An 18,342-nucleotide genomic window follows, 5' to 3' on the forward strand; every position below is an offset into this window, starting at 1 on the left:
GTCCGGCTTCCCGTCTGCTGCCCCTCGCCTGGGGCAGAGTGGGGCGTGGCTCCGCGCGCCTTGGGTCGCGGGTCGCTAGCAGGGCGACTGCTCCCGGGAGTTGGGTCCAGGGCTCAAGAGCAGGGCGGAACTGGAGCAGTCCCTCCCTTCTCTCCTAGCTGCAGACACTCCGAGACTGGGGGCCCTTTTCCCCTCTCCAGGCACAGGCCTCCCTGGGCGGACGTGCAGAGTTTGGGATATGTGCACTGGGCGTTTCCCTCTCCCCATTTTGTGCCTCCTGTCTCCGGTGCCAGTCTGCAGTGGTGCAATTTGCTGGCGGACCGCAGAGCAGATGTCTTCTAGAGATGTCCGAGTGGTGGGTGTCCTTTCATGCATGCCACAAATGCCAGGTTCAGAAGTCCTCCTGAGGGGTGGGGGGAGGGGGCAGGAAATCTGTGTTTTTGTTTTTGTAGGCAGCACTCCTCTGAAGCGTGGGGACTGCTTTGCCAAGGGGTGGGTGGGTGCCCCACATCCCCAGGAGGTGTGGGCCGAGCAGAGAACAAGTTTAGTCGACTTGAGAGTCGTCCCAAACGCGTTCTTCCGAAAGAGTGGTTTCTGCTGTTTTTATGGACAGCATATAGTTAAATCCTGGGATAGAAATACTACCTGGAGCGTTGAGAGGCAAGAAATACTACCTGGAGCGTTGAGAGGCAAGACCTAGAAGGCTCAGAGAAAGTGGGTGGAAGGTGGAGTTCTTGTCCATCTCCTCTGCTACAGATTGAGGATGGAGAGACTCATGCCCACTGAAATGCGAGAATGTCTGCCCTCCTCATCTAACCTGAGGCCAGGCTCTCACCCACCGAGAGCCTTCTGCTTACAGGTTCATCTATGGCAGATGGTGAGAAATCTAGCCCAGGCCTGGAGACAAGCATCTGTCCATTAATAATTATAAGAAGAAAGTTTGTTTAAGTTTAAAAGAAAACAGTTTTAAGAAGTAGTTCATATACCGTTTTAAAGTGTACGTTTCAATGGATTTTGGTGTATTCACCGAATTGTGCAACCATCACTATGGTCAATTTTAGAACATTTTCAGCACCTCAGTAAGATACCCCACATCCTTTACCTATCACCGCTGGCTCCTCACTTCAGCCGTAAGCAACCACTTAATCTACCTTCTATCTGTATACATTTTCCTATTGCGAACCTTCATATGAATGGAATCATAGAACATGAAGTCTTTTGTGACTGGTTTCTTTCAGTTAGTGTAATGTTTTCAAGATTCATCCATGTTCTACCCTGTATCACTACTTGATTTCTTTTTATAGCTGAATAATATTCCGTTGTATGGATTCTCTTCGTTTTTGAACGACAGTGGAAAGGTTGAGATTTTTAAAAGAAAACTTGCTGAAAACGCTTTTTTTCAAAAAGGGAATTGGTTGTAAAATACGCAAAGCATAAAAATGATCAGACTTGCCAAGTGTGTTTCTGATGTCACAGGTTACTCACTGCAAGAACTGGTCAGATACTTCTGAGAGCTGAGCACGGAACAGGTTCCTCACATGGACAGAAATAACTGAATGTAAGATCATTCCGCACAACTTCCCATCCATGTTGGAATCCCTTCTACAGAACCCCAGCTCCTAGTTGAAAACTTCTGGTATCAAAATGCCTTTTCTTCACAAGCAACCCATTCTACTTTCTGTCAACTCTCAAGGTTAGAATTTTCTCTTAAATATTGTTTCTGTCTCTGTTAGCTATTGTGGGAATGGTGGTGCTTTGGGGAGCTCTTTTTCTGGTTAAATGGTGAGGTGTGAAGGAAGGAAGTGAAATTAGTTGCCTTTTCTCTATTTAGTCTAGAAATCCCCTGCTAGGAAATTAGTAGTGGGTTATAAACAAACAAATAGACTACTGGCAGATTTGTAATGCAACATCTTAATGTGACATTGATTGGATTTTTAAAGCCTGTGATAGGTGACAAAGATCAAGTCAGGATATTTTGGGAAAATGCCTTAAAAACCATATAGTACCATACAGATGGGAGGAGGTGACACGATTAACGCCGCAAGATTGGTGGATTAGGCCTGTGTGTGATGTAGGGTGGCTTTAAGGAGGAAGATGTGTAAATACGAGATGGACAAACTTGGAAGGTAGGTGAAGTTATAGGTGATCTTGAGCAGAAGAGCCCGACACATCCCTGGCTGACATTGACTTTGTAGTTACTTTGGATGAAGACAGGCTTATTGTGAGCAACACAAAGCTGGAAGGGAGTAAAAATTCCATAGAATTTGGAGGACAAGTAGAGACAATCCAGAGACAAATGTTTCTGACAAATGACAATATGCAATTTGACAGAGATAATTGTATGCCTATGTTCAGTTCAGAGTTCAGTATGGGGGATGTCTGGCTTGACAGCTGTTTGCATGTAAAAGGTCTGGGTATTTCAGATGTATGCGACCCCAGTTGTCCCAGCATGTGACCCAACTGCTAAAGATGTCAACAATTATTAATGCATCACAGCACTGTATAATGCATTACATGGTGTGGTGTCAGAGATCACAAAACAGCAGTCCATGGAACAAATCTAGCCTCCTGACAGAATTTGTTCAGCTTTCTAGCACTGAGTGGCCAAGCATTGAAACGATTTTTAATTGTTTGCCTTCATGTTGGGAGATTTTACTGAAATGCTCAGATTTCAGTTTTCTAATGAAAAATCAGGAAAGTTGGCCATCTGGTGCCCCTGTTCCCACATGGCAACATTGGCTGCCCCCTTTGGATTGGACATGTGGTCTTCTGTTCGCCAGGGTCCCCCCACTCTCCGTGAATCCTCAGCACACAGGTGGGTGCCTGCTTTCACCTGCTTGCTTTACTGTTTTCTTAACCCCTGGCTCCTTTCTCTCCTGTGCACCCTGCAGACACTGAACCTGTGGTCTCTGTGTAGATCAGGGAGGGAATCCTCCTGCTGAACTCTCAGTAAGTCAGAACTGGCCCCAGGGCTGGGATCTGTATGGATACAGCCTATGTAAAATTCAACAGAACACAACCCCAGTTCTTTATTATGGAATATAATAAAGTAGGGGAGATACTGTATTTACCCTCCCACCCCATGTATCCACCCATATTACTTCTAAGGCTTGTCAGCACTGTTTACTCTATGCATTTCCACAGCATTCCTCTACCCCTGTACTGTGGTCACTGGAATATTTTAAAGGAAATCCCAGATATGATTTAATTTAACTTGTGAACACTTCAGTACGAATACCCAACAGCTAACTACTCTTTAAAAAAAGGATAACCACAGTATCATTGTTACACCTTATAAGATTAATAATAATAAATCTCCTGCATTACCTAATACATAGTCATTGTTCAAATTTCCACACATATCTCTGGTATTTTTGCAATTGATTTGCTTGAATCAAGATCCAAACAAAGTCCACCACTTTGCATTTGACTAACGTATCTCTTAAATTTCTCTTAATTTATACCAATTCTCTCTCTCCCTACTCCCATTTATGATATTTATTTGTTGATCTATAGAATTTCCCACAGATCTTGGCTAATTGCAACCTCAAGGCATCCTTCAACAAGTCCTTTGATCCTTCCTGATAATTAGCTCTAGAAGCTTGATAATATTCAGATACAGTTTTTTTGCAAAAATATGTTATAGGTGGTCCTATGTACTATTGCATCACAAGAGAAAGTACATAATATTCCACATTTCATGATGTTAATTTTATTGATGACTTCAGATGTAGTCAACCTAATTCATCCATTATTAAATTCCGCATCAGCCTCTAACATAATGGTTTCAGCAGCCATGGATGCTCTTTGTCTAGATTTATTATTTTATTAAGGATTACATACTAGTGATGTTCTAATTCTATTATTCCTTCTGTATTTGTGACTGTGATTCTAAGCCCCTCCCCTTTTTTTCCTGTTGACTATTAGGGTTTCCTGAAGCACAATTCACTTTAGAAAAGCCTGGATAATATTGTTTGGTTCTTTTTCTTTTTCTTTTCTTTTCTTTTTTTTTTATAGTTTAACTTTATATTTTATTTTTTAAAATTTACATCCAAATTAATTAGTATATAGTGAAGCAACGATTTCAGTAGATTCCTTATGCCCCTTACCCATTTAGCCCATTCGCCCTCCCACAACCCCTCCAGTAACCCTCAGTTTGTTCTCCATATTTATGAGTGTCTTTTGTCCCCCTCCCTGTTTTTATATTATTTTTGTTTCCCTTCCCTTATGGTCATCTATTTTGTCTCTTAAAATCCTCATATGAGTGAAGTCATATGATTTTTGTCTTTCTCTGACTGACTAATTTCACTTAGCATAATACCCTCCAGTTCCATCCACATAGTTGCAAAGGGCAAGATTTCATTCTTTTTGATTGGCGAGTAATACTCCATTGTATATATATACCACATCTCCTTTATCCATTCATCCATCGATGGACATTTGGGCTCTTTCCATACTTTGGCTATTGTTGATTGTGCTGCTATAAACATGGGGGTGCATGTGTCCCTTCGAAACAGCACACCTGTATCCCTTGGATAAATGCCTGGTAGAGCAATTGCTGGGTCGTAGGGTAGTTCTATTTTTAGTTTTTTGAGAAACCTCCATACTGTTTTCCAGAGTGGCTGCACCAGCTTGCATTGCCACCAACAATGCAAAAGAGATCCTCTTTTTCCACATCCTCGCCAACGTCTGTTGTTGCCTGAGTTGTTAATGTTAGCCATTCTGACAGGTGTGAGGTGGTATCTCATTGTGGTTTTGATTTGCATTTCCCTGATGATGAGTGATGTTGAGCATTTTTTCATGTGTTGGTCGGCCATCTGGATGTCTTCTTTGGAGAGGTGTCTATTCATGTCTTTTGCCCATTTTTTCACTGGATTTTGTTTTTGGGTGTTGAGTTTGATAAGTTCTTTATAGATTTTGGATACTAACCCTTTATCTGAGATGTTTGCAAATATCTTCTCCCATTCTGTCAGTTGCCTTTTAGTTTTGCTGATTGTTTCCTTCGCTGTGCAGAAGCTTTTTATTTTGATGAGGTCCCAGTAGTTCATTTTTGCTTTTGTTTCCCTTGCCTCCGGAGACATGTTGAGTAAGAAATTGCTGTGGCCAAGATCAAAGAGGTTTTTGCCTGCTTTCTCCTTGAGGATTTTGATGGCTTTCTGTCTTACATTGAGGTCTTTCATCCACTTGGAGTTTATTGTTGTGTATGGTATAAGAAAGTGGTCCAGGTTCATTCTTCTGCATGTCGCTGTCCCGTTTTCCCAGCACCACTTGCTGAAGAGACTGTCTTTTTTCCATTGGATATTCTTTCCTGCTTTGTCAAAGATTAGTTAGCCATACGTTTGTAGGTCCATTTCTGGGTTCTCTATTCTATTCCATTGATCTGAGTGTCTGTTCTTGTGCCAGTACCATACTGTGTTGATGATTACAGCTTTGTAGTATAGCTTGAAGTCTGGGATTGTGATGTCTCCTGCTTTGGTTTTCTTTTTCAAGATTGCTTTGGCTATTCGGGGTCTTTTCTGGTTCCATACAAATTTTAGGATTATTTGTTCTAGTTCTAGTTCTAGTTCTAGTTCTAGTTCTAGTTCTAGTTCTGTGAAGAACGCTGGTGTTACTTTGATAGGGGTCACGTTGAATATGTAGATTGCTTTGGGTAGTATTGACATTTTAACAATATTTGTTCTTCCTATCCAGGAGCATGGAATCTTTTTCCATTTCTTTGTGTCTTCTTCAATTTCTTTCATCAGCTTTCTATAGTTTTCAGTGTATAGATTTTTCACCTCTTTGGTTAGATTTATTCCTAGGTATTTTATGGTTTTTGGTGCAACTGTAAATGGGATCCATTCCTTGATTTCTCTTTCTGTCGCTTCATTGTTGGTGTATAGGAATGCAACTGATTTCTATGCATTGATTTTATATCCTGCTACTTTGCTGAATTCATGAATCAGTTCTAGCAGTTTTTTGGTGGAATCTTTTGGGTTTTCCATATAGAGTATCATGTCATCTGTGAAGAGTGAAAGTTTGACCTTCTCCTGGCCAATTTGGATGTCTTTTATTTCTTTGTGTTGTCTGATTGCAGAGGCTAAGACTTCCAATACTATATTGAATAACAGTGGCAAGAGTGGACATCCCTGTCTTGTTCCTGACCTTAGGGGGAAAGCTCTCAGTTTTTTTCCATTGAGGATGATATTAGTGTTGGGTCGCTCGTATATGGCTTTTATCATCTCAAGGCATGCTCCTTCTATCCCTACTTTCTTGAGGGTTTTTATCAAGAAAGGACACTGTCTTTTGTCAAATGCTTTCTCTGCATATATTGAGAGGATCATATGGTTCTTGTCCTTTCTTTTATTGATGTGATGAATCATGTTAATCGTTTTGTGGATATCGAACCAGCCCTGCATCCCAGGTATAAATCCCACTTGGTCATGGTGAATAATTTTTTTAATGTATTGGATCTGGTTGGCTAATATCTTGTTGAGGATTTTTGCATCCATGTTCATCAGGGAAATTGGTCTATAGTTCTCCTTTTTAGTGGGGTGTCTGTCTGGTTTTGGAATCAGGGTAATGCTGGCTTCATAGAAAGAGTTTGGAAGTTTTCCTTCCATTTCTATTTTTTGGAACAGTTTCAAGAGAATAGGTGTTAACTCTTCCTTAAATGTTTGGTAGAATTCCCCTGGAAAGCCATCTGGCCCTGGACTCTTGTTTTTTTTGGCAGATTTTTAATTACTAATTCGATTTCCTTACTGGTTATGGGTCTGTTCAAATTTTCTATTTCTTGCTGTTTCAGTTTTTGGTAGTGTATATGTTTCTAGGGATTTGTCATTTCTTCCAGATTGCCCATTTTATTGGCATATAATTGCTCATAATATTTTCTTATTATTGTTTTTATTTCTTTTGTGTTGGTTGTGATTTCTCCTCTTTCATTCTTGATTTTACTTATTTGGGTCCTTTCCTTTTTCTTCTTGATCAAACTGTCTGGTTTCATTGATCTGTTCTACTGTTTTTTGGTTTCGATAGCATTAATTTCTGCTCTAATCTTTATTATTTCCTGTCTTCTGCTGGTTTTGGGTTTTATTTGCTGTTCTTTTTCCAGCTCCTTAAGGCATAAGGTTACGTTGTGTATTTGAGATCTTTCTTCCTTCTTTAGGAAGGCCTGGATTGCTGTATACTTTACTCTTATGACCGCCTTAGCTGCATCCCAGAGGTTTTGGGTTGTGGTGCTATCATTTTCATTGACTTCCATATACTTTTTAATTTCTTCTTTAACTGCTTGGTTAGCCCATTCATTCTTTAGTAGGATGTTCTTCAGTCTCCAAGTATTTGTTACCTTTCCAAATTTTTTCTTGTGGTTGATTTCGAGTTTCATAGCATTGTGGTCTGAAAATATGCACGGTATGATCTCGATCTTTTTGTACTTACTTAGCGCTGATTTCTGTCCCAGTATATGGTCTATTCTGGAGAACGTTCCATGTGCACTGGCGAAGAATGTATATTCTGCTGCTTAAGGATGAAATATTCTGAATATATCTGTTAAGTCCATCTGGCCCAATGTGTCATTCAAAGCCATTGTTTCCTTGTTGATTTTTTGATCAGATGATCTGTCCATTGCTGTGAGTGGGGTGTTGAAGTCTCCTACTATTATGGTATTACTATCGATGAGTTTCTTTATGTTTGTGATTAATTGATTTATATATTTGGGTGTTTCCACATTTGGTGCATAAATGTTTACAATTGTTATGTCTTCTTGGTCTATAGACCCCTTGATTATGATATAATGCCCTTCTGCATCTCTTGATACAGTCTTTATTTTAAAGTCTAGATTGTCTGATATAAGTATGGCTACTCTGGCTTTCTTTTGTTGACCATTAGCATGATAGATGGTTCTCCATCCCCTTATTTCCAATCTGTAGGTGTCTTTAGGTCTAAAGTGGGTCTCTTGTAGACAGCATATAGATGGGTCTTGTTTTCTTATCCATTCTGTTACCCTATGTCTTTTGATTGGAACATTGAGTCCATTGACGTTTAGAGTGAGTACTGAAAGATATGAATTTATTGCCATCATAATGCTTGTAGAGTTGGAGTTTCTGGTGGTATTCTCTGGTCCTTTCTAATCTTTTGTTGCTTTTGGTATCTATTTATATATATATATATATATATATTTTCATCTTTTCTCCCCTCAGAGAGTCCCCCTTAAAATTTCTTGCAGGGCTGGTTTAGTGGTGACAAACTCCTTTAATTGTTGTTTGTCTGGGAAACTTTTTTATCTCTCCTTCTATTTTGAATGACAGCCTTGCTGGATAAAGAATTCTTGGCTGCACATTTTTCTGATTCAGCACACTGAATATATCCCGCCACTCCTTTCTGGCCTGCCAAGTTTCTCTGGATAGGTCTGCTGCAAACCTGATCTGTCTTCCCTTGTAGGTTAGGGACTTTTTTTCCCTTGCTGCTTTCATGATTCTCTCCTTGCCTGAGTATTTTGTGAATTTGACTATGATATGCCTTGTTGATGGTCGGTTTTTGTTGAATCTAATGGGAGTCCTCTGTGCTTCCTGGATTTTGATGTCTGTGTCTTTCCCCAGTTAGGAAAGTTTTCCGCTATGATTTGCTCACATAACCCTTCTACCCCTATTTCTCTCTCTTCCTCCTCTGGGACCCCTGTGCTTCTGATGTTGTTCCTTTTTAATGAGTCACTGATTTCTCCAACTCTTAAATCATGCTCTTTTGCCTTAATCTCCCTCTTTTTTTCTGCTTCGTTATTCTCTATAAGTTTGTCTTCTATAGCACTGATTCTCTGTTCTGCCTCATCCATCCTTGCTGCCACTGCATCCATCCGTGATTGCAGCTCAGTTATAGCATTTTTAATTCTGGCTAGTTTTTACTTCTTTTATATCTGCAGAAGGGGATTCTAATCTATTTTTGACTCCAGCTAGTATTCTTACTATCGTGATTCTAAATTCTGGTTCAGACATCTTGTTTGTGTCTGTGTTGGTTAAATCCCTGGCTGTCGTTTCTTCGTGCTCTTTCTTTTGGGGTGAATTCCTTCGTTTTGTCATTTTGAAGGGAGAAAAGGAATTAATGAGGTAGAAAAATTGAAATTAAAAAAATTAAAATAAAAAAAATTAAAATTAAAAATTAAAAACATACACACACAAAAATTGAATAGATGATGCTAGATCCTAGGTGTGTTTTGGTCTGGGTGTAGAAAGTGGTTTGACAGATTAGAGAAACAAACAAACAAAAAAAAGGGGGGGAGGAGAGAAAAAAAAGGAAATCGTTTGAGAATTTGAAAAAATGAATACACTAAAGTAGACTAAAATACACAAGAGTAGAGAATATAGTAGAAGAAAATTATGGAAAAATATTTTTAATAAAAATTAAAAAGAAATATGAATTTTTTCATTTTCTGTATTTAAGAAAAAAGAAAAGAAATGAAAAAGAGAAAAAAGATAAAAAAAGAAAAAAGAAAAGACAAAAAAGAAATCGTTTGAAAATTTGAAAAAGTGAATACACTGTAGTAGACTGAAATAAAATGATGGGAGTAAGATAGAATTTGAAAAAATTTACATAAAAGCAAAAAATATAGTAATAAAAATTAGATAAAAATATTTTTAAAAGAAATTGAAAGTAAAACTGAAGTTTTTCTCTTTCCACATTCAAGAAAAAGAAAAGAAATGAAAAAGAGAAAAAAAAGAAAAAAGGAAATTGTTTGAAAATTTGAAAAAGTGAGTACACTGAAGTAGACTAAAATAAAATGATGGAAGTAAAGTAGAATTTGAAAAAATTTACACAAAAGTAAAAAATATAGTAATAAAAATTAAAGACATATTTTTAATAAAAATTGAAAATAAAAATGAGTTTTTTTCTTTTTCTGTATTCAAGAAAAAGAAAAGAACTGTAAAAGAGAAAAAGGAAAAAGAGGAAAAAAAATGAATAGATGAACCTGCTAAGAGATTTAAGTAAGACTGAAATTGCTTTGTTTTCCCCTAGAGGTTGGTCCATGTAGCTCTTTAGTCCATAAATTAAGCCGGTGCTGAGGTTTGTGTTCTTGAAGAGTGAAGTTGGCCCAGTTGGGCAGGGCTTGGTGTAACAGCTCCGCTCTCCCCTAGATGGCGCTGCTAGCCTACTGGGGTGGATTGTTGCGGTGCTCATAGGGCGCATGCACATGCTCGAGAGCGGTGAAAAATGGCACCGCCCAGCCACCCAGTCTGTTCTCCCGGATCAGCAGTCGTGCACCGGTCCTCCGTCTTCAGCTCTCGTCCACTCCCCGCCACCAGGCCCCAGGCAGTACCTCTCTCCCAAGTTTTGTCTCAGATGCGGCTGTTTTCCCCGGCCCCTTACTTCCGAAGGACTGTGGCTTTGACCCACTCCGCGGCTCTAAGGCTCTACGGGAGGGTCTCACCTAGCAATGGCTGAATGAGCAATGGCCGAATGTCAGCTGCACCCAGGAACGCCTGTTGGACCCTGCTGTTGCCAGTGCCCCAAGACTGAGGCCAGGTGCCAGCCCACCCTCCAAAAAAATCGCGAGACATTGTAGCCTCAGCGTTTCAGGGACCATGGAAAATCGCAACACACATCTGACACCAGGCTTCACCCTCAACAATCTTGCCCCAGCACCAGCGAATGTGGCTGCCTTCTGGGGTCTGCTGGGACCAGGTGGCTTCAACAGTCTCTACCAAATGTCCCTCCAGCAGTGGAACCACTTTTCCCCGTGTGGCCTGAGATCCTCCCGGACCCCACTCTGTTCCTGGGGATTCACCTTTCCCACCAGAGCACTGCCAGGTATCGGGCTGCGGAGTTGCAGCCTTTGCGCTCCGCTTGTTTAGTCTTAATGGAATTTAAACCCTCTCCTTTCTCCTTTCTCCCTTTTTAGTTTAGTCCCTGCGGCTGTTTCCAATTTTCCACTTTCTCTCCAGCTTCTTTTGGGGAGGGGTGCTTTCCCCATATGCTCCCCCCCATCTCCGTCCTCTCTCCACCTGCAAAAGGGGTTCCCTACCTTTCAGGGCTTCTTGCTCCCCAAGTTCAGCTCTTTGTGTCACATACCTGCTGAATTCTGTGGTTCAGTTTGTGCAGATTGTTGTGTTAATCTTCCAATCGGTTTTCTAAGTGTGTAGGATGGTTTAGTGTTGATCTGGCTGTATTTCATGGATGCGAGACACACGGAAAGCTTCCATGCTATTCCGCAATCTTGACTCTTCCCAGTTCTTTTCATTTTTCTACTAATCTTCAAGAATAATGAGTTGATGCCCTAGCAACTGCCAAAGGTAGTTTTTTATTTTACAGGTTTTTTTACCTGTAGTTTTTTACAACAAACTACAGTAATAATGTTGAGTAGCATTTGAATGCTGATTAGACATTCGTATATCTTCTCTGGTGAATTGTCTATTCAAATCTTTTGTCCTTTATGTGCGTGTGTGTGTTTTCATTATTGAGTTGTAAGAGTTTTTGTATATTGCAGATATAATTCCTTTGCTGGAAAATAATTTCTCCCAGCTTGTGGTTGGGTTTTTCTTCTTCTCTTCTTTTTCTCCTTTTTTTTTTTTTTTTTTTTTTTTGGAAGTAGGCTCCTTGCTCAACATGGGGCTTGAACTCATCACCCCGAGATCAAGAGTCACATGCTGTACCAACTGAACCAGCCACATTGCTCTGAGTTTTCATTTTTTAATGGAGTCTCTTCAAGAGAAAACTTTAAAAATTTTGATGAAATTCAAACTATCACCTTTTTTTCTATTATGGATGGTATGTTTGATGTCATATCTAAGAAATCTTGGCCTAACTCGAAGTCACCAAGATTTTATTCTATGTTTTAGCTCTTACATTTAGGAGTTAATTTTTGCGGGTGATGTAAGTAGAGGTCTAATTTTTTGTGTATGGATATTCTGGCACCATTTATTGAAAAGCATATCCTTTTCTAATTTAATTGCTTTGACATCTTGTCAAAAATAAATTGACCATAAAAATGTGTTGGTCTTTTGCTGGACTATCCTTCTATTCTATTGACCTATATGTCAGTGTGGTTTTATGCCAATGCCACACCGTATTGATTACTATAGGTTTGGAAACCAGGTAATCTAAAAGAATTTTGTTCTTTTTCAAAACTGTTGAGGCCATTCTAGGTCCTTTACCTTTCCATATAAACTTTAGGATCAGCTTGCCATTTTCTATGAAAACATCCTGGAACTTCTACAACAATTCCATTGAATGTATTGATCAATTTAGGAGAATTGCCTACTTAACAATATTGAGTCTTTGGATTCCATAAACAAGGTACATCTCTCTATTTATTTAGGCCTTTAATTTCTTTCAGCAATGCTTTGTAGCTTTTGAGGTATAAGTCTTGTATTATTTCTTTGTTAAATATTTTGCAGAATTCACTAGCGAGGGAATGTGGGTCTGCAATTTTCTTTATGGGAAGGTTTTTTTTTTTTTTTAACCTATACATTTAATTTATTTAATAGATGTGGGACTATTCAGGTTACCTACCATTGAATGAGCTTCGGTATTTTGTGTTTTTCAAGAAATTTGTCTGTTTAATTAAATTTGTTGAATTTATTGGCATAAAGTTATTCATAATATTCCCTTCTTGCCTTTAGGATTTATAGTGATGTCCCTGCAAATGTCTGATGCTGGTAATTTGTGTCTTTTTTCTTTTCTTTCTTTTTTTTTTCTTGATCAGTCTGATGAGAGGTTTTTCACTTTATCTTTTTCAAATATCCAGTTTTCAGTTTTATTGATTTTCTCTATTGTTTTCCTGCTTTTCAGTTGATTCTGATGTATGTGAAGAGAATGTGTATCATGCTGTTGTAGGGAAGAGTGTTCTATCAATGTCAATGACAGCAAGTTAGTTTCAAGTGTTGTTCACGGCTTCTATATCTTTGATTTTCTGTCTACTTGTTCTATCTATCTTTGAGAGAAGGTATGAAAATAAGCAATTCCAATCCTAGATTTTTGTATTTCTCCTTTTAGTTCTACCTTTTCCTGCTTCATGTAGTTTGCAACTCTTTTATTGGCTACATCAGTATTTAGGACTGTTATGTTCTATTGATTCATTGGCTCTGCTATTGCTGTTGATGCTTGATCTGTCTCATGTTTGGACAGAGAAAGTGCCATCCAGTTGGCTTCTGAGTCTTTTGACATAACTTTAGATCTTTGATAGTCTTCTTGTTCCTGGCATGACAAGATATTCCAAAATGCACTTTGTATTTTTTCTTTAATCCTGGTATCAACCATTTCTCCTAGGAGTCTGTATTTTTTTTTTAATTAAAAAAAATATTTACTTATTTTTGAGAGCAAGAAACACACACACACAAAGCATGAGCAGGGGATGGGTCAGAGAGAGAGACACACACAGAATCTGAAGCAGGATCCAGGCTCCGAGCTATCAGCACAGAGCCTGATGTGAGGCTTGAACTCACAAACTGCAAGGTCGTGACCTGAACCAAAGTTGGATGCTTAACCGACTGAGCCACCCAGGCACCCCAGAGTCTGCTTCTGTTTGTAGGGAAATGTTGTTGTTTAGGAGACCACAATCTGTGTGCTAGAGCTGATCACTGCTACTCTATGGTTGTCATATTTTCAAGCCCTTTTCAGTGGCTAGAACTAGGAAATGCATACTTTTTAAAAAGAGAAAAATACAGGGGCAGCCTGGGTGGTTCAATTGGTTAACTGTCTGACTTTTGATTTTGGCTCAGGCAGGTCATGATCTCAAGGTTGGTGAGATAGAGCCCTGCTTCATACTCTGTGCTGACAGCTCAGAGCCTGGAGCCTGCTTCAGATTCCGTCTCCCTCTCTCTCTGCCCCTCCCCCCACCCCTGGCTGTGCTCTTTCTCTCAAGAATAAATAAATATTAAAAAACAATTTAAAAAATTAAAAAGAAAACCCCCAAAGCTATCCTATTCCTCTGATTTCACTCAGTGTATTCTGCAGATCATTTTAGGGTTGCAGATAGAACTCTTCCTCCTTCCTTAGTACAGCAGTGTGGTGTTCTGTTCATGTGGGTGGACCATCGTTTCTTCAGCAGGCCTGTACTGATGAACACTTGGGTGTTTTTCAGTCTTCTGGTTTCGTAGCTACTGATGCAATGAAGAGATTTATTCAATTGCTTTGAATTTTTGGCCAGAATATCTTTGAGGTAGATTCTAGATGTGGGATTGCTGGTCCAAGGGGTGGTTATCTATCTATAAAATATAGGTAATTATGTAAATAATAATTTATATTCTATGTAAGATATAATGTTAGATATAATTTATAATGTTATATAATGTTACATATAAGATATAAATTATATACCTATTTTATATACATGGAATATTTTGCAGATGTGTGAAATTACCCTTGAAGAGGGTTTCTGGGGGCACCTAGGTGACTCAGTCAGTTAAGCATCCGACTTTGGCTCAGGTCATGATCTTGTGGTTCATGAGTTCGAACCCCACATCAGGCTTGTGCTGACAGCTCAGAGTCTGGAGCCTGCTTCACATTCTGTGTCTCCTAACCCTGCTCATTCTCTCTCCCTCCCTCTCGCTCTCTCTCTCAAAAATAAATAAACATTAAAAAATTTAAAAAAAATAAAGAGGGTTTCTGATGTGATCATCCATTAGTGTGAGGCCTCTAGAATTCACCTCATGAGTGCAGTGGTTGAAAGGCAGGGGTTGAGTGATGCTGGTGGGGCATACACTTCTCCAGTTCCAGGGGGCCCCCCAATGAATGCCTTTCCCCAACAGTTCCTGGAGGCTCTGGCATAAGGCATGGCTGGCAGGACAGAAGGCATCTCAGCTTTCAGGGGTGGCCTGGAGACAACCCCAGACTTAGCAGAAGCCCAGGAGACCTCTCCCCAACCCCAGTCAGCCCTGCCTGGTGCTTCTGGCCCTTGAGTCTGTCCTGTCCCCTTCAGCTTCATCTTTTAGCCTTATAACATTTAAAGTTGTTTAAAAACTCTTTTTATTTTATTTGAGTAATTGTTATTATATAATCTGAATAGTCCCTAATTATTCTTATTTTTAAAACAGTTTTGTTCTGTCGTAACTATTTCATTCCTTTACACACCCCCTTGTTAATGAGGATATGCTTTTTCTTTAAAACTTTAATGACAGAGGCACCTGGCCTGGGGGGCTCAGTTGGTGACTCTTGATTTCAGCTCAGGTCATGATCCCAGGGTCATGGGATCAAGTCCTGTGTTGGGCTCTGCACTGAACACAGAGCCTGCTTAAGATTCTCTCTCTCTCTCTCTCTCTCTCTCTCTCTCTTTCTCTCTTTCTCTCTCCCCCTCCCTCCACCCCACCCCCCACCTCTCTCTCCCAATGGAGCTCTCTCTCTCTCTAAAACAAACAACTTTGATGACACCTTGCCCTTTTGTACTTTTTTATTTCTTCTTAGCCTCCTTTTAACTTTTTCTCCTGAATTTATTTTTATCTCATCGAGTTTCTTTCTCTTTCTTAAATGGTAAAACTGGATTCTCTTTAAGTGGTTTTATGCTCTCTGCTGGCTGGCTGGCCCCTGGGAGCCCAGGCAGGTAGCTGGGGTGGTGTCCATGCCGTGGGGGAAGCCAGTTGGGCTGTGGTGCTTTCCTCCCTCTGTTGATCCCCAGTCTTTCCCCACCAAGTCCTGATTCAACAACCCTTAATGTTAATGATCTGGGGACTAGATGCCCCTCCTACTCCCATAAGATTAAGCCATTCATGATGACTACAGCTGAAACTCCAAGGAATCTGGATCCTGGAGAAAAGTGGGCTGGAAAGGGATGTATGTGCTGCTTTCAAATATCTGTGAGAAGAGTGGACATACTCACTGTTGACCTAGAGTTAAGAACATGAACTTAGAACCACAGCCCACGGGTGATGATAAGGAAGCACATTTACTTTTAAAACAATCGCCACCGTTGAGAAATGGGACGGGTTGACTGGTGAAGGAGTACTTTCCCAGCTTCACAAGTGATGGATCCTTCACAAGGAGCTTGGATGTTATAGAAGAGAATCCTGCATTGGTGGTGGGATGGTGTGTGTGTGGCTTCTAAGATATCTTTTTGCTTTAAAATTCTTACTTCTGTTTTCAGAAAACAAATTGTGCAGTAGATTCTGTACTATGTTCCCAGCATCTATTTCCCCTTTCTTCTGTTTACAACATACTCTGCCCCTCTGCACTTGGTGAGCAACCCTCCACCAGCCTGGACCAGTCATACTACGTCACCCCAACTGCGTGCTGACTGGTTCAGAGATGGGCATGTGACTCAGAGTGACCGCCCCCTCCCCAATCAGAGTTTCTATCTTGAGCTATGTGGGAAGAGTCCTTTTCTCTTTCTGTTTAGAAACATAAAAAATATAAATCTAGAGCTTCCTGCTGCCCCCAGCAGGTATCTGTCTAGCTGGCATCCTTCTGGCTGAGCTACTTGGCCTGGGGGAATGAGGCCTACATTTAATGAGACAGGGAGAAGAGGTAAAGAGGTCTAGAAGTGTTTGCATCTCTGATTCTTAAGATTAGCCTTACCAGTTCTCTTTCTGTGGTTTGATTGTGCGCACTGGAAAAGTGCCCTTTTGCTTTAGCCAGTCAGACTTGGGTTTCTGCCACTTGTAACCAAAAAGGGTCTTTTTTTTTTTTCTTAATGTTTATTTATTTTTGGGAGAGAGAAAGAGGGACAGAGTGTGAGTGGGGGAGGAGCAGAGAGAGAGGGAGACACAGAATCTGCAGTAGGCTCCAGGCTCTGAGCTGTCAGCACAGAAGTGGACTTGGGGCTTGAAATCACGAACTGTGAGATCATGACCTGAGCTGAAGTCAGACGCTTAACTGACTGAGCCACCTAGGTGCCCCTCCAAAAAGGGTCTTGACTGACATGGTTGTTATTGTACAAAACATCATTTTACACTGATGACCAATTTTTCAAATTTCTTCCTCTTTTTTTTAAATTTTTTTTTTAAATTTTGAGAGAGAGAGAGCAAGAGCATGAGCGAGTGTGCACAGCAGGGAAGGGGCAGAGAGACAGGGGAGAGAGAGAGAATCCCAAGCAGGTTCTACACTGTCAGCGAGGAGCCAGATGTGGGGCTTGAACTCACTAACCATGAGATCATGATCTGAGCTAAAAGCAAAGAGTCTGATGCTTAACCGGCTGAGCCACCAGGCACCACCAATTTTTCAAACTTCTTAATGAGAATTCTTTCAGAAAGAAAAGGCAACGTTGGCTTATAGCTAAACTAAAAATTACTGTAGTTTTTCACACTAGTAAGCTGGCCTGAGGATAGAGTTAATAGAGGGTTCTGTGTGCCTTTGTATGAAGCCCAGCCGTCTCTATCAGCATGCCTGTCGTCTCCACTTGGATGACCCAAAGCACAGCACTTGAGGGGCGCATGGGTGATTCAGTCAGTTAAGAATCTGATTCTTGGTTTTCGACTCAGGTCTTGATCTCATGGTCATGGGATTGAGCCCCACATTGGGCTGTATGGTGACAGCACAGAGTGTGCTTCAGATTCTCTCTCTCCATCTCTCTCTCCCCCTCCCTGCTCATGCTCTCTCTCTCTCAAAATAAATGAATAAATAAACTTACAAATAAAAATAAAATAACATAGCACTTGAGCTTTCCCTCCCAAGCCTGATCCTCCCCTAGTCTTCCCCATCCCACAAAATGCCTTTTTCATCCATTCACCTGGGTTCTAAGTGAAATACTTAGGAGGCAGCCTTCCTTGTACCCCTCTGCTTCCTCATCTCTAATCCACCAGCAAGTCCTGTGTGTCCCTCCAGAACTTCTGTGCATCTGTACATCCTGTCATCTCCTACTTGGACTATAGCAGTAGCCTCTTAGCTGACTCCTTACTTCCCACTTCTTGGTCCTTTCTGGTCTTTTCTCTACACAGAAACCCTAGTGAGCTTTTAAGAACATGAATCAGATTCTGTCATTTCCTTGCTTAAAACCATTGATGACTTTCCATTGCATGCAGAATAAAATGCAAAGGCTTGCAGTGGTCCAGAAGGCCCTGCATGCCTGGACTGGCCCCTGCCCGCCTCTCTACCCTCAGCTCCTGTCACTCTGTCTCTGTTTACTGTGCTCCAGTCACTCTAGTCTATTTCTTATTTCTGCTTTGCAGCTCTTCCTTCTCCCGGGACACTTTCATCCAAGTCTTAGAGTGGCTAGCTCCTTAAGGCTCAAATATCACCTCCTTAGAGATGCATTTGAACGTGGTGTAGTATTTACTACTATATGTTTACTGCTATATACAGTATTTACTACTACTATTTACTATCTAAAATTATTGTGTTTATGTAAGTGGTAATCGTTTATTTCCCATCATTGGGATATAAATCCAGGGGCCAGGCCAACCGATGCTCAACAAATCATTAATGAATAAATGGAAGGATAATAGGGGA

The 18,342-nt window shown here is 40.4% G+C and overlaps 1 long non-coding RNA gene across 1 annotated transcript in view; it reads left to right on the forward strand.

The window, feature by feature from the left end:
* The first annotated feature begins 48 nt into the window (after positions 1–48).
* LOC102950750 overlaps positions 49–18,342 on the forward strand; it is a 30,415-nt gene continuing 12,121 nt past the window's right edge. The window contains exons 1-2 of the long non-coding RNA XR_001511939.2: positions 49–355; positions 1,477–1,693. This is a non-coding gene — a long non-coding RNA (uncharacterized LOC102950750). The remainder of the gene's footprint in view (positions 356–1,476; positions 1,694–18,342) is intronic.

The sequence above is a fragment of the Panthera tigris genome, chromosome A3, assembly GCF_018350195.1.
Source record: "Panthera tigris isolate Pti1 chromosome A3, P.tigris_Pti1_mat1.1, whole genome shotgun sequence".
NCBI classification, from domain to species: Eukaryota; Metazoa; Chordata; class Mammalia; order Carnivora; family Felidae; genus Panthera; species Panthera tigris.